At 42.0% G+C, this 15,789-nt stretch overlaps 1 protein-coding gene across 1 annotated transcript in view; it reads left to right on the forward strand.

The window, feature by feature from the left end:
* The window catches only part of ARHGEF28 (Rho guanine nucleotide exchange factor 28), a gene marked incomplete at its 3' end in the record, with an annotated part of 127,340 nt that overhangs the window by 40,019 nt on the left and 71,532 nt on the right, over positions 1-15,789 (forward strand).

A 15,789-nucleotide genomic window follows, 5' to 3' on the forward strand; every position in this document is an offset into this window, starting at 1 on the left:
TGTAGGCTGCCGTTGTTAGTACTGGAAAAAGTTTTATACCCAATTTCTCCAGCAGCCAACAAGTGTTTTCTTGTTAGAAGGTAAGTTTGCAGAGAAATAATAAGCAGTTGTTAGCAGTTGCAGTCTGTGCACCTCTTATTGAGAGTTTAAGGGGAGATTTACCATATAAAGTTTATGAATGACTTGGATGAAGAGAAGGCTTCAGGGGGACCTTGTAGCCTTCCAGTACCTGAAAGGTGTCTGTAGGAAAGCTGTGAAAGAACTGTTCACAAGGGCATGTAGCAATAGGACAAGGGGTGATGGTTTTAAACTAGAAAATGGGAGATCTAGGTTGGATATTAGGAAAAAATTCTTCACTGTGAAGGTAGTAGATCACTGGCACAAGTTGTCCAGATAAGTGGTGGAGGCCCCATCCCTGGAGATATTCAAGGCCAGGCTTGATGGGGCTCTGAGCAACCTGATCTAGTAAAGATCCCCCTGTTTACTGCAGGGGGGTTGGACTAGATGACCCTTGAAGGTCCTTTCCAACGTAATGCGTTCTATGATTCTATCATCATGCCTTACACAGACCAGCATGGTCTTTATGTTTCTCCTTGAGTACAAAAAATTAATGGCTTGGGTTGTTAGTACTAAATTTGTCAGTAGCTTGGGCAATACAACTTCTAGGTGATGATTACTTTGATATTTTTCACCAAACACAGTTTTAATTCAAGCTGACTTGGGAAAAGAAGGCAACGAACACCAGTAGATATTGAATGCCCAGAGCGACAGTCACCAGGTCAGGACATCTGGTCTCACTTTGGATTCTGGTTGTAAAGCTTCAGATCCTCTCTCTACCTCAAAGTTATTTGACATAACATTGGCATAAGTACAACTACTATTTCTGTTATCAGTGGAAGCTATGCACTTTAGTGTCCTCATCTGTAGTTTTGTGGCCTTGGGTCTTGATTGGTTTTTTTTTAAACCCTTATTTCAGTTCAACAGAAAGAAAAGTATGCCACGTTTTGGTAGTGTCCAGGACCTATGCAAACGAATTGTAGCAATTGTGCTTGCATTGTTTACCTACTATAGTTGTCTACTTGTAGGCTAGAGGAGCCTTATTGATCATATGCTGATGGCAGCAAAGTTTTCAAACCATCTTAGATTTAGGTATTGTCATTGGTTACCATAGATTCTATAAACAAGTCTTCCCCCCTGCTTTCTTCACTAACCACCACTGAATCTGGACACTAAAACACCCATGAATGGTCATTACTGGTGACTGTTAGCCTGTCTTTTACACTTTCTAATTGTCAGCATTTAAGGAGACTATAATATATTTTTGCCAGATTGAGTTGAAATATTTGCTGATAGTAGCAGAAATTATCTGAGATGACTGACAAAATACTTTTTACTACATTCTCAGTTGCATGCAGTCCTTTATAAAGTGGCTGCTAAGCTCAGGATATTAATTTGATGCGTTTACATAATGAAAGGATCCCGCTCAGATTTTGAAACTGCTGCCATTCCAAGAAGTAGTGACTATTCACTTTTGGGTGGGCCTAAAGTCAGGATCAACAGACCTTTATTTCACAGTGCCTTGAGCTGTTAGTGAGTAGAGGCTGCTATAGCAGTGCATTGCTTCTTGTGAAATGCAATCGTATGAAAGCAGTGGGTCAGTGTAAGGTGATGCTACTAGCTTAGTAGTGTATCTCCCATAGCAACTTAATTAAATTCAAATTGATGGAATGATACATTGTCCAGTGAGGATGTAGAACAAAAGGCGAAATAGATAGTCTTTTGGCTAGTTCAGTAGTTTGTGCCTTTTTTCTGTTTTCTGACCTTGAAATTCCATGTCCATGAGCTGACTGAAAGCTGTTATTGGGAGGATGAAGGCATTTGCTTTTACAGAACATTAAGTGTAGACCAAACAGTTTTAATAGTAAGAATGCCAGTTGCCTTCCCACTGAAGCTTTTAAAGTATTTTTTTTTCCTGTTACAGTTGAAGAGTTAGTCTGTTCTTTCTAGCTGAAAGATGATGCCTGGGATGCTTTGTCTGACAGCAGTAGTGATTTTGTGCTCTGCAATTGCACTCTGTTAGAACGCAAGGGGCAGTATATATGTGACTGCCACAGAAGGTTAATTAAAGAAGATGGATTAATTAAAAATAAATGATTAAGATACTGATCAGCATGGACCCAGTCCTGAATCTTTCCAGTGTCCAAGGGCACTGCTGAGGTCAGAGACAACAGGTGTGCTGATCGCAGGTGGCCCATAATTGCATCCCAGATCTTAATCTCACAGAGATCCTCAGGTTAGGTGGGGTTGTTGTTGATGAAGATTGTGTGATTTAGATAATAGATAGCTGTCTTTGAATTATTTTAATTCTTTTTCCAAACATATATCAGTACAGCATTTTAAAAACTTTTAATTTAAAAAAGCACCCCAAAACAGGAATGTGAGTGTAGACTTTGTGGAATGCCAAGAAAGAACAGAGGACCCAAACCCCCACATCCCTCAAGGTGGTCCACCAAACTGTCCTATATTGGCTGTTGAATCAAACTTAAGTTTAACTATTTGCTAGAGCTGGAGAACGGAGAGGGATTTGTGTATCTGAGGATGGAAGAGAATCTTGAGTTGAAAGATGTAAAATTAAACATTTACTATCTCATCTCTGGGTATATGGTGATGCTGGTGTTCATCTGCATGCCTGCAGTCAGATTGCTCCTCTTTGTCGTCCTTGCACCTGTGTTTGGGCAGGACTTGCAAAGTGTGGTGCTTGTTTTGCACATGCTGTGTCCTTCCCCACAGCCCAGGGAAGAAACCATTAAAAAAAAGAGAGAGAGGGAGAAATGAAGGTTGGTTTTTTTATTTTTTTGGGGGGTGAAAATGGAAGTTTTAGCTTCAGAAAACACATGAAATCCCTGCAGAAGAAAAGCAGACCCCAGTTGCTCTGCAGAGTTGGTGTGAGACAAGGTGCTAGTAGAACTGTTGATTTTATGTGGGGGTTAATCGGCAGCTGGCAGATAAATCACTGCGCTTGCCTAGCCTTGAACATAACTGTAACAATAACATGGCACTTGTTGTGCATCCAGCTCTCATGCTGCCCATGAGAACACCATTGTGGGGAGATGCATGATCTGCCGATGTCCATTGTTTTGGCTCCCCAGCCTGTTTGCCTGCTCCTTTGAAAAAGAAGAGAGACCAGCAGCAGAAACCAGAGCAGATCCAAACTGAACTTGCTTCTTATTAAAGGCAGGAATCTTTGCTTTTACAGGTCCTGTGAACTCAACATCTGAAGAATTGTCCCAGGATATTACAAAGGTACAGATTTCTCCTTATATAAATAGTTAAGATTTGTTTAGATTGAGAGGCAGCAACCTATGCTTGGCTATCTGAGCATCTCCTGGAGCTAACCAACAGGGTGACTAGAGGATTTCCAGAGGTCCTTTCCAACCCCAATTATTGTGTGATTTTGTAATGCCTGCCACATGAACATCCTGTCTGTTCCTCTCTTCTGAGAATATTTATGTGTGAACATGATTACTATTTGGAGGAACCTGTTACGTGGTGTGGCTGAAAAACTGGGTTGAAGGCACAAAAGTCTACTCTTGGACCAGAAAGCTCATGTGTTTCTGGTGAACTTTAGTGCCTTCAGGGACCTTACAGACCAGCTGCCAGTCTGAGGGGAGCACAGCCTCTTTGCATAAGCTCCATCCTTGAGATGGCATGGTATGTAATACATAGACTCTTGCGGGATACCTTGTGCAACTGTGAGTCCTTAACTGGACTTAATGGGGAAAAAGTGCTTTATGTGAAAAAACTGGCAGTTCCCATTGTTTTCTACATGGAGGCATCTAACAGGTTTTGAGGGGGATCAGTATTTATGAGAAGTCCCAGTATGGTTAGTCAGTTGCATTTGGTCTCCAGTCTTCTGCTTTTTATTTATATATATCTGTTTACAAACCTAGGAAATCTTTGTCTCTGCTTTTTTATCACCTTTTTAAAGAAGCAGCTTGATTAGTGGCTCAGCTGGCTATGAAGCTAAAATAATAATTTATATTGAGAGAAAGAAAAATCTGGTAAAATCTGGCAAATCTGGTAAATGCAATGTCTTCTCAATAGCCAGTGAATATTGAGTTTTTTAAATAACACCTGTGGGTAGTGGAATGTTGTTGCACTGCCAGTTTTGTAAGGTCATTATTATAAAAGTGATGATCTCTGTAGTTTTGTTTTTTTTTTAAATTGCTGGCTGTGCAGAAGATTGGCCATTTGTTTGGATTTACATGTAGCTGTTGTAATTTGTGTCATCTCCATGTTGTATCTCTGCAGTATGTATGCCTTTTGGAGCCTATGTTGAAAATGTATGTTGGGGTAGAGTGTTGCAGCTCACAAGTCTTGCTCTGGGGGAAAGGTCTTGATATCATATTGACTGTCTCTTGTTTTGATCTAATGGAAATAACTTAGATGGCTCTATAAATGGACATACGATGTTCTACAGATGTGAACAACCCCAGTGTTAGAGAAGGAGGCATCTTAGGAATATGTTGCGCTTTCCTCCGAAACACTGGATGTTGTCTAGTCAGAACACAATTAAACATTGTAAGAAAAGAGCAGGCTGAAAACTAGAGTTTGCATGGAAAGGGAGGTATTGTTTTGTTTTGTCTTTGGTAGTGTTTAGATTTTGAGTCCATGGAGTTTGTGTGCTCATTTTAAAGTCTGGGAGTGATGTGCTATATCTGTTGCATTTAAAAAAACGGCCAAAGGGGAGTGGCTGCTGCTTGATAGTATTTGAACTGAACTCTGAAAGTCTATAGCACAGCTTATAAGTAAGCACAAATGCAGCTATTTGTCTTCAAAGATACATCTCAAGTTTTCTGTTTCTAGCTTTACCAAGACTCTGTGGTTCCTTCTAAAGAGAAAGAAGATTGTGTCCTGGTGCGCATCGGTAAGAAATAATTAATCATTTTGACTTTCTGAAAGCTGCTGATACATACTGCAATACCAAATGCACACAAGGCAGTTTCTTTCAAAGTGGTGAAGGTCATTCACATTGCAGCCTAGCTTGGAAAAAGATCAATACAGTTATATCTGTGTCAGAGAGGAAACCTCTTTCAAAGCATCTCCACTATAGATAGGTGATATATCCAAAGGTATCATGATAACCTAGGATGTTTCAGTAGTATTTTAACTGTTGTAGGAATAACAATCTTGAAAATAATTTCTGATAGAGCCAACAGATGTGACTAACGATGATAAAGCATGTAGAATTGTTTAGATGCCACAGTGTAAGTTGTGGGGTTCATAGGAGAATGTAGCTAGTAATGCTAGACAATGTATTTAGAGACCAAAATGCAAATGGAAAGATATTTGAATTTGGGGAAAGCTTCAAGAATAATGTGCAAGCATGGGCTCTCACAAAGCAGAGCAAGGCAGAAAAAGACAACCAGTAATTAAGCTCTGAGAGTGGGAGTTGCTGTACCAGGCAGAGTGTGCCAGGCTGGCATCACTTGCATGTGGTCCAGTGCTGAGCTCAGAAAGAACAGCCCAGATGACGGCATTCAGATACCTCATATACGGACTTCAGTGGTTGCAAAATGAAGTTTCTCTCTGTGTGTGGAGAGGGAGGGAATATATGTGCATGACTTGAGGTGGTGTACATTAGAGGGAAATGGGCTGGTATAAACTGAGAGACACAGTTGTAAGAGAAGAAGCTGACAAATTAATAATCTCATAAGAATCATCATCTAGTTAGCTATTTTTTCTACTCGTTGTTCTACCAAATTCCTATACTTCAACCATTTAATCATGTTTGTCTCTACCATTCAAGGAATATGGGAGCTGCATAAGGGAATTTGGAGCAGTAACAAAAATATCAGTAATCACGGTTGTCCTGACTTCGAGGGCTTTTGAGCCTAGGACAGCATAGCAGTTCTTGCCTTGCACAGAAATGCTGTGCACATACATGAAATGTGTACCTACATGATCAAATCCATTTTGCCATGCAAGACCAAAGTATTGGACAGTGTCTCAATGTAGGAGGATGTGGAGCCATTGGGGAATAATTATGGTTTGCTAATCTGAAGCCACACCTGCTCCAGTCTTTGCTCCAGTTATACCATCTAGAGGGAACATAAGGTAGCTTAAAAACTGTCAGAATGGAAGTTCTCCACCTTGAAATTAGAATTGATGTTTCTTTTTCTTACCCGTGAAATGCCTTTTCCTTCTAAGGCATCATTTGCACTACTTATGATAGCTGGAACAGGAGCCAGGCCCTCCAGCTTCAGACCAGCTGGGTCTCCTCGCCAACGCTTGGATGGGCGGGTGCTGCAGATCATAAGTCCTCTGCAGGGAACAAGCAAGTGACTTTGGCCAGGGTTCATACTGCTAGTAAGGAATGATACAGTATAGATTCTTAGAGGAGCCTTTGGGTTAAAAAAAAAAAAGAAAGGTAAATTTGCATACAATGGAACACATTTTAGGTGCTTAAATTTTATTCAAATGTGTTTTCTTAGACATGTATGCAGAAAAAATTATGTATATGAGTGTGTAGTTATACTTAATGTCTGTACATACACATGTGAATATAAATACCTGTTTTCCTGAGCAGAGGCTCAACTTATGTTAAATGAAGAAAAATTTCCTGTTTGTACCTCTTATATGAAAAAGAACCAACACTGTGTCTCTTCCCTAAATTCTAAATTTATACCTTGTAGTACATTTAAGAAGTTGGCTTGTTTGTGGAGAAGCTGCAGCCACATTGGTTCTGCTTGTTTTAGAAGTAAGTCATGGTAACTGAGAATTTGGTTGCCCTATGTTACATAGGACTCGCTGCTGGCTGCACTGTGAGATTTTCTTGCCCATCTCCCAATTGTGTACTCAAGTTGACTGAAACGGTCATAACAGACATTTAATGGGATTTTGCCACTGACCTCAGCAGGGCCTGGAGGGCTTCCAGTCAGGAACTGTGTGCGAGATCTGATGGGGCTGAAGTGCAGGCTGGGAAGTGAGTGGGCTATTGGGTGCACAAGAAAAGGTGGAAGTGGGGACGGACAAAGAAAGATGTAGATAAAGTTTGGTGACAGCCAGAAATTTGTAAGTTGACTTAAGCTGGTTTTATTGGTTTATTTGAATGTAAAAATTAGTATGTGTTCTAACCTGATTTACATAACCAGATTGCTAAATATCATAGTTTTATTGCTCTGGATTGTTTTAAACTACTTTTTAAAAAATTGTTTGGTTGGCAATGTTGTTAAATGGCCATGTTTTTGGCAGGAAAAGCACACAGTGGGGGATAAGGAGAGAAATGGAAATGGTTGTCAGTGGGAGAGAGGAAGAGGGAAAACAGCTAAGGGGGGGTGGTGAGTGAAGAAGAATGAATAGAAACAAGCAAATGCTGGAATCTCACTAGGAAGTTGGATGTGTAAATCAAAGAGGACTTCTAAGAGCGAGAATGTGAATGTTCTTTGAATGGGTACAAAGGAGCAGTGGAAAGGCTCTGCTGTTCCTACTCCATGTTTCTTCCCCAGCCTGCCCTTTCATGCATATTGACCATTCAGGCTCTTTCCCCACACCCAACAAATTTTTTGGGAGTTTCTTTGCATGGGCAGTTGGGCACTTGTTCAATTTTGAGAATTGTAGTTTAGTTTTTTGCACAAGAGGCTTCTAATCCTCCCGGATCACTGAAGAGCCCCTGGGATCCCACCTCTGTGGGTGTCAGGGTGGGGATGGGCTCATAAGAAGCCTCTTGAACTACAGAAGATGGTTTTTGGGTTTTCTATATTCAAGAGTTGAAGGAATGGGAGGAAACTGCAAAGCACAATGGGATGCTATACCAGGGCAAACAGGGGGTTGCATAGAGACTCCTGAATTCAGTGCTAGTCACACCTGCCAATCTTCTTTCCCCAACTCCTTTTTCCCCTGGAAATTCTTACAGATATGTTTTGAGTTTACAAGAGAAAAAAAACTCTGGGTGTTTTTTTTCCCCATTGAAAGAAACACAGTGGAAAGATTGAGAGGCAAAACAATATCCAGTTGGGGAGAGTGCATGAAAGGAACAAAATGGAAAGCAACAAAAAAAGGATTTTTTTTTTCCTTTCAATATTTAGCATATGTATTATTGCCAGGCATTGTCATCTTCAGAGTCAGCAACCCCGTACATTTTGGGAGAGAGTCTAGGAGGTGACAGCTGAATGTTGTTAATGTTGCGCATGTGACAGTGTTAGATGGGCATATGTTTTTAAACATGATAGTTCCTTCCTGTTTTGCATAGCTGGTTTGAAAAGAGGATGTTCACAAGGCCATTTATAAAGCTGCAAAAGTTTCTTTTTTCCAATAAGAAAAATCTCACCCCCAGCTTTTCTTCCAAGGAAATAAAGCCTGCCTTTTTTTTTTTTTTTCTTTTTTTTTTCCTCCTAACCTTCAGGAAGGCACGATGATGTTAGTTTTTCAAAATATTTTCCCTGCTCTCCTAGTTACAGTGCCAATGACCCAGTGATGTCTGTCTAATCTATTCTGTTAGCTCTGCTGGTGATGAAAATGTTCTGCAAGACATGAAAAAGTTCACGCAAGCACTTTGAGAGATAAGAATAGTGATGCCAAATTTTTGGCAGTTTGCTGTATGTGACCAGGCAGCTACAAAACATTTTTAGTAGAGTCTGCCCTCTGGTTTCCAGGGTTCCAAAGAAATCCCAGTTTAACCACAGATGAGTTTAAGGAACACATCTTCGCTATATAAAGCAGTAGGGCTGCACTGTGATCTGCAGAAAAATCTGTTTTCAATGTTGCTGTTTTGTTCTTTTCTGATTAGATTTCCTTACTGTAGTTGGTAAGACTACAATCGGTGTGAATTTTTTAAGATAGAAGAAAAAAAAAAGAAGCATGATCCTGCTCTCTGGAGTCCTGCCTTTGCGTGGTTTTTGTTTGGTGTGTAATATGATTAGTTTTTCTACTGACTGCAGTCGCGTCTTTTGCCTCTTTTTTGCTTTTGCTATGCAGAAGGTTTTAATTTGGCAGTATTTTGAGTCAGGTGTGACTGTGTTGATGTTGGAACTACAGGAAATTACTTTATGGTTATTGATAGAAGTGAAAGAAATTTGCATGTTAATTGTTTCCTATTTGAGACTGTTGCAAGGGTCCTGGAATTAAGACTATGCAGATCTTTTCTTTTTATGGTAATTTTTATCTTCTCCTGGCATGTTTCAATTCTATCCTTCCCTTACATGTGCTTTGAGAGAGTTTGGGTGGTCCGCTGTAACATCCCAGGAGCTGCAGACCTTTGCTTCAGTTTTTGTCCTTAACTGATATACAGAAGGACTCACCTTCTCCCTGTGCCTCAGTTTTTCACCTGAAACAAGACCACAGAGGGTGAGGTGAGAAAGAAGCACAAGAACACTTGAATGTCTGGAGATGTGCAAGTACTCAGACTGGTTGTGCTGAAGAAGTTCTGTAAGGGCAGTTTCTGGTAATAGAGGCCTTTTTAACAACTTACTTGTAGTCAATAGATAGGTGGTCTGAAAATTGCAGAGAAAAAATAACAGCTGAAGAAAACTGTAGTTATTGCTGCAGCTAATGAATGTGACACTTGCACTGTGCCCTTTTTTGCTGCAGCTTTCTGAGATCTTTATGTTGCTGCTTCTAATTTTGCAAAACTGTTGCATGGTTCCTTGCACCTTGCAGAAAATAGGCTTAACTTGGAGTTGTTCTGTCACAGTCCTGCCAGAAACAACCTTTAAACAACATTTAAACATGATAGTAGTTTATTTCAGTAGATAAAACATATTTTCATTTGTTTGGAGTGTCTAGATTGCAGAACAGTTGAGAGCCACAGAAGATGTGGGAAGTAAAATGTTCCTGGGATGTGAGCCTGAACTAAGCTTAATTAAAAATCTGTGGACAAATCTGGAGAAGCATCATTATGCACTAAAACAAGCTTGTTCTTGTTTCTTGGAGTTTCATCCACTCTTGATTTTCTGAGACATTATAATCCCAGTTAACCTCAAAAGGAAGACAGAAAGAAAAATGAACAAGTTACAAACATGTGCTGACTGTCTTCCCAGAACTTGTCCTCCTCCTCTGCCTAAAAACCAAAACAAATTTGCTCTACGAAATAATCCTTCAAAAAGAGACTCTTCCTCCCTTGTTGTTTAAATAAGATCTTTTCCTTGTCTTCTGCCTGGTCTCATTTCTTGCTAACATAAATAAACAATCTGGGATATATCTAATGTCAAGTTAGTCTTTAAATGTGAAATATAATCCAGAAATACATTGTGGAGAAAGCAGTTGTAGTCTTGAAGTGCACACATGAACACGCTTCTCATCTTTCTTCCTCCTTGAGAGGCAACCCTTCCCTTGAAGCCTTCCCTGAAACACAGAAAATGGGATTTTTAATGAGGTGGGTTGTTGGTGAGCTTCTTGGCAGCACAAGCTGCCAGTGTAAGTATAGACTCAACAACCAAGTCATTGGCAAAACTTCAGTGGGAGCAAGGTCCAAGTCAAACTTGGTTTTGCTTTCATGTGAGGCCATGTGCGCTTTCTGTGTTGCTGGGGCTCTCACAGGCCTCCGTGGAGCTGAAACAAGGAAGAGATTTTTATTGACTCTAGCCCTTCGTTCTCAAGCTTTTGCAAATAAGGGAGCTTTTCATCAGGCTATGGGACAAAAAGTGACATGCTTTCCATCTACATTTGTACTGCATATCCCAGCTAGTCTTTTGATGTGAATAGAAACAGGACGCAGAGAGCATTTAGGCAATTATCTCTTTATGTGCTTTGTTGGAAGTCCTTAGTGGTTGTTTTAAGAGTCAGGGCATACTGACCGCTGTCAGATGAAAGTAGTATTAATGAGGTTGTTATCCTAAACCACATCAGGTGAATGATGCGGTAAAAAAAGCGAAAAAAACCCAAACCAAATCTGCAAACAGTCATGAGCTAGACATCAAAAAAGTCTGAGTTGGAGGAACTCAGTGAAATCCTGACAGTGGGACAGTACACTGAACAACATGAAGAGTCTGGTACAAAGCCTGAGATAATGCAGTGTGCACGCCCACAGGCTCTTTGAAGCTACATTAAGTCAGGACTGCAGAGGTCGTGTTTTTGCCTCAGTTTTGTGAAGTTTCTGAGCCCTTCTTGTGGGTGTTCTCCAGGCATCTTGCAGTAATAGTATAGTTTGTATAAATAAAGCTGTTTCTCGTAAATTTTTTAGGTTATTTTGCTCCTTTAATTAATCTAAGAAACTAGATTTAAGCACTGCTACTTACAGCAGTTGCTTTTGAAAAGAGGTGCCAGGAGGAGCTGGGCTTCAGTAACAGCCACCTCCAAAGCAACTCAAACCCCTTTATGTGCTGCCAACATGTCTTTTTCAGTTGGAGTGTAGCAGGGCCTCCTATCATAGAATCATAGAGTCATAGAATCATAGAATCACAGAGGTTGAAAGGGACCTCGAGAGATCATCAGGTTCAACCCCCCTGCCAAAGCAGCTCCCTAGCTCATATTGCACAGATGGGCATCCAGATGAGTCTTGAATATCTCCAGAGATGGAGACTCCACCACCTCCCTGGGCAGCCTGTCCCAGGGCTCTGTCACCCTCACTGGGAAAAAGTTCTTCCACATGTTGGTGTGGAACTTACTGTGCTCCAACCTGCAGCCATTGTCCCTTGTCCTGTCTCCACAGACCACTGAAAAGGGGCTGGACATTTCCCCCTGCATCCCATGATGAAGATATTTATAAACATTCATAAGGTCCCCCCTTAGTCTTCTTTTCTCTAGGCTGAAGAGTCCCAGCTCACTCAGCCTTTCCTCACAGGGGAGAAGCTCCAGGCCATTAATCATCTTTGTAGCCCTTCTCTGGACTCTTTCCAGGAGATCCCTGTCCTTTTTAATCCCAGGGAGCCCAGAACTGGACACAATAGTCCAGGTGGGGCCTGACCAGGGCAGAGTAGAGGAAGAGGATCACCTCCTTCGAACTGCTGGCCACACTCCTCCTGATGCCCCCCAGGATCCCATTGGCTCTCTTAGCCACCAGGGCACAACGCTGGCTCATGGCCAACCTGTCATCAACCAGGACCCCCAGGTTCTTCTCCACAGAGCTCCTCTCCAACAGGTCATCCCCCAGCCTGTACTGATTCAAGCGGTTATTCCTTCCCAGGTGCAAGACTCTACACTTGCTTTTGTTAAACCTCATTTGGTTTCTCCCTGCCCAGCTCTCCAGCCTGTTGAGGTCTCATTGAAATCCTTTGTATCCCCAACTCCAAAGACCTTTGTATCCCCAACTCCTTTGGGATCCTTTGTATCCCTAACTCCAAAACCCCTGAAATCAACCTCGAGTCTCTCTTGGTGCTCTCTGACAGAGTCTCCAGGTAGGAACATTCACCCCAGCTGTGATGTAGAGCACATTTGTTATGTCTGGCCCTGCCTGGACTGGCCCAAGGGCTACTGCATGGACAGTTTCCTATTTGATCTGTTCAACAGCTTGTCAGTCCTTGGGGCCCCATTGGAAATTGTTCTTCTGGGTCACTTGATAAAGAGGGCTTATAATGAGACTGTAATTTGGGATATGCAGTCTCCCAAAACCTACAACACCTAAGAAAGCTTGTGCTTCCTATTTGCTAGTCAGTGGAGACACCAGTGCTATTATGTTGATCACATCCCTTAGCATCTGATGTCGACTATCTTGCCATTTTATTCTTAAAAACTAGATGTCCTGTGCAGATCCCATGACCTTTTTTTCATGCAAAACCAGCTTTCATAAGCATTTGGACTATTTTCTTCCACTTCTCAGAGACTTCGCCTACTGTATTGGCCCATATGATGATACCATCAATGTACTGCAGGTGCTCTGGGGCTTCACACTCTTCTAGTGCAGTCTGGATCAGTCCATGGCAGATGGTGGGGCTGTGTTTCTACCCCAGTGACAGTTGATTCCAGGTATACTGGACGCCCCTGCATATGAAAGCAAACTGTGGCCTAGACTCTGCTGCTGAAGGGAGAAAAACATATTCACAATATTGATTGTGACATACCACTTGGCTGCCTCCAATTTATATTGAAGTTTAAGCATGTCTGGAACAGAAGCACTCAATGGTGATGTGACTTCAGTCATAGTCTACTGTCAGCCTTCACTCTCTGTTGGACTTTTGCATTGTCCATATGGGACTGTTAGAGGGTGAGGAAGTTCTGCTGACCACTCCCTGTCTCCCCAGTTGATAAATCAGCTTCTGGATGGGGATCAGTGAGTCTTGGCTGGTGCGATATGCACTGTTGTGGTAGAGATTGGTACTTGTTGTTCTTTGACCCCACAACATAAGGCTCCTCTGAGAGACTGTGCAAGGTAGACAACTGTGCGGTTTGTTGCATCTCTAAGGCAGGTGTGTCAAAATCCCACTGATAACGCATTTGGGTCCTTGAAATACCCTCTCCTAAGGCAGTGTATGCAAAGGATGCATGGAGCCTCTGGGCAAGTCACAATGGGGTGCTTCTCTCACTCATTCCCAGTTAGACTCATTTTGGCCTCAACTGTTGGGATCCTTCTGTCATTCCTGGGCTGCCTCCTCCCCCGCCCTTTCCCAGCCTTGGTGTCCGCACAGCTCGTTGCATCTTCCGGCTCCCTTCTCCAGTGGCAAAATGCAGCTGCTTCCGGGTTGTTTTCTCCTATGTGTGATTCCCAGAGGTGCTGTGACTATCTCTCAGGCCGCAACTTTGGCCTTAAATTGCTCGTTGTTTATGGTTTAGGCTGGCAGAAAACTCTAATTGCTGCTTAAAAAAAAAACATCTCAGCAGCACAGCCTCATAAAACTGCAACAGCAGCTCATGTACTTGCGCCTCTAGGGTGAAGGTAGGTTTTCCATTGTAATTCCTGATGGTCACGCAGGTAAAAGCACAGGTTGCCTTGTTGAGTGTAGTCTCTATATAATCTCCCCTGAGCAGAAAAACACTTACTCCTAATAGCTGAGATACTGGTCCATACAGGTATGGAATTGCTGGGCCATTTTCTCCACAGCTGAAATGAGGAAGAGAGATTTTCACTGTATTGCTAGAGTTGGCCAGCTACTTCATCCACTGTTGGCCGTTCTTTGTCTGGCCAGTCCATTAATGTAAATGATTTGGCATACAAGCTCCTGTCACATAGATGATGTGTATTGAATTTCATCAGGATCAGTGGATAACTGCACATTGTTTGGGTCATAATAAATCATATCCAACATGGCTAATTCCCTCAGGTACTGGATACTCTGTGATGTTCCACTTGCCTACATGACATACTATATCTTCCTTGGAGAGATACAGAAGTCTCCTATAGAGGCTGAAGGCTTCTGTCCCTTTTCCAATTACCTTGCCAATGCCTCCTTCCCTAGACAGGGATCCCAGCTGCTTGGCTTCCCTCCCCTCTAATTCCAGGCTACTGGCCTGTTTTCCCTGCATCAGAACATCCAGGTAATGATGCACTCACCTGGGCAATGGCTGAAATCTTTCTGTGTATCTCTCAGCTCACTCAGGGACAGGGATCTGGTGATTACCTCCGGTTCTGCCTCTTCCTCCTGTTCTCCTGATGTTCCTGGTTCACTGTCATCCCATACTAAATGAACTAATTTTTTGTGTATTTCTTCTTCTGTACAGGGGCCATTGATACTGACATAGGTTGGGGTTCAGCTTTGGTGCCTGTCATTGGGGCTGGGGTAGCCACACTGTTTTTGGTGGGGATTGGAGTGGCTGCGGTGCTTGTTGCAGGGATTGGAGTAGCTGCCAGTGCCTGACGTTTTGTCCTCAGATCCAGAGACCTTCTCTTCACTTTGAATATACTGACTAGTGTTGAACAGGGCTTGGGCTAGTGATCTGTGTGCCTCTGGAATTAACAGGGTGATAGCAAACTTTTTCTAAATATTCTACTAGTTTTTCAAGATTCTGCACTTGTTCAGGGGTGAAGTTCCAAAACATCAGAGGTGCCTACTGGCCTTGGCTTTTCTCCATGCTATCCCACAAACCCTATCCTGCCACTCATAACTATCCAGCCTTGGGGCAGATCTCTGGGCGACATTTTTAAATAGTTTTTTAAACCTATGCAAAACTTGAAACATATTCAGGAGTCACAGCAAGAGGAACATTCTGGTCTGAACATCCCAAGGATATTCAGAATCCTCAAAAGCTATTGTACCTAGCCTGAAGGGAGAAAAGGAAGGTGTCTTCTCCTGTTGTGGATTAGCCCCAGAACATGCCCTTAGATTGGTTCTCAATAGAAAAAAGGTAGAGTGAGTGAATTTTAGTAAATGCAACTGAGGTACAGAAACGACAGCAGTGCTGAATACACAGACCAAATAATTCTTATGGCCAATAATGTTACCTTACCATAAGTGAGTTGTACAAAGGGAACATGCTCATCCAGCTCCCAGTAGTGACAAACAGCTCTGGAGGGAATACATAAGGTATGTAAGGACTTACATGACCCAACCATGCAAACAGATAATACATCATTGTGATCAGCAGGTATTAAACTAATGTATACACCAAAATAATTTTAACATGGTCTGGTCAGATCTATTGTTATCTCAACCCTTCTGACCACAAATTGAGCACTAAAAGAACTGTTGAGCTGTAACCTGGCAGGTGGCTAGAACAATCATACAGCTCATCTCTCTGCCTCTTCCCTACCCTGCAGTGTGATGGGGGAGAGGGGGAAAAGGAGAGGGGAAAAAAAGTAAAAATCAAAGGAGGGAGGGGAAAAAAAAAAGTGAATCTTTTGGGTTGAGATGAAGGCAGGTTAATAGGACAGAAAAAGAACATGATAAGATATTATAATAATAGGATAATAATAATTAGTCA

The sequence above is a fragment of the Gallinula chloropus genome, assembly GCF_964237585.1.
Source record: "Gallinula chloropus genome assembly, chromosome: Z".
Classification (NCBI taxonomy): domain Eukaryota; kingdom Metazoa; phylum Chordata; class Aves; order Gruiformes; family Rallidae; genus Gallinula; species Gallinula chloropus.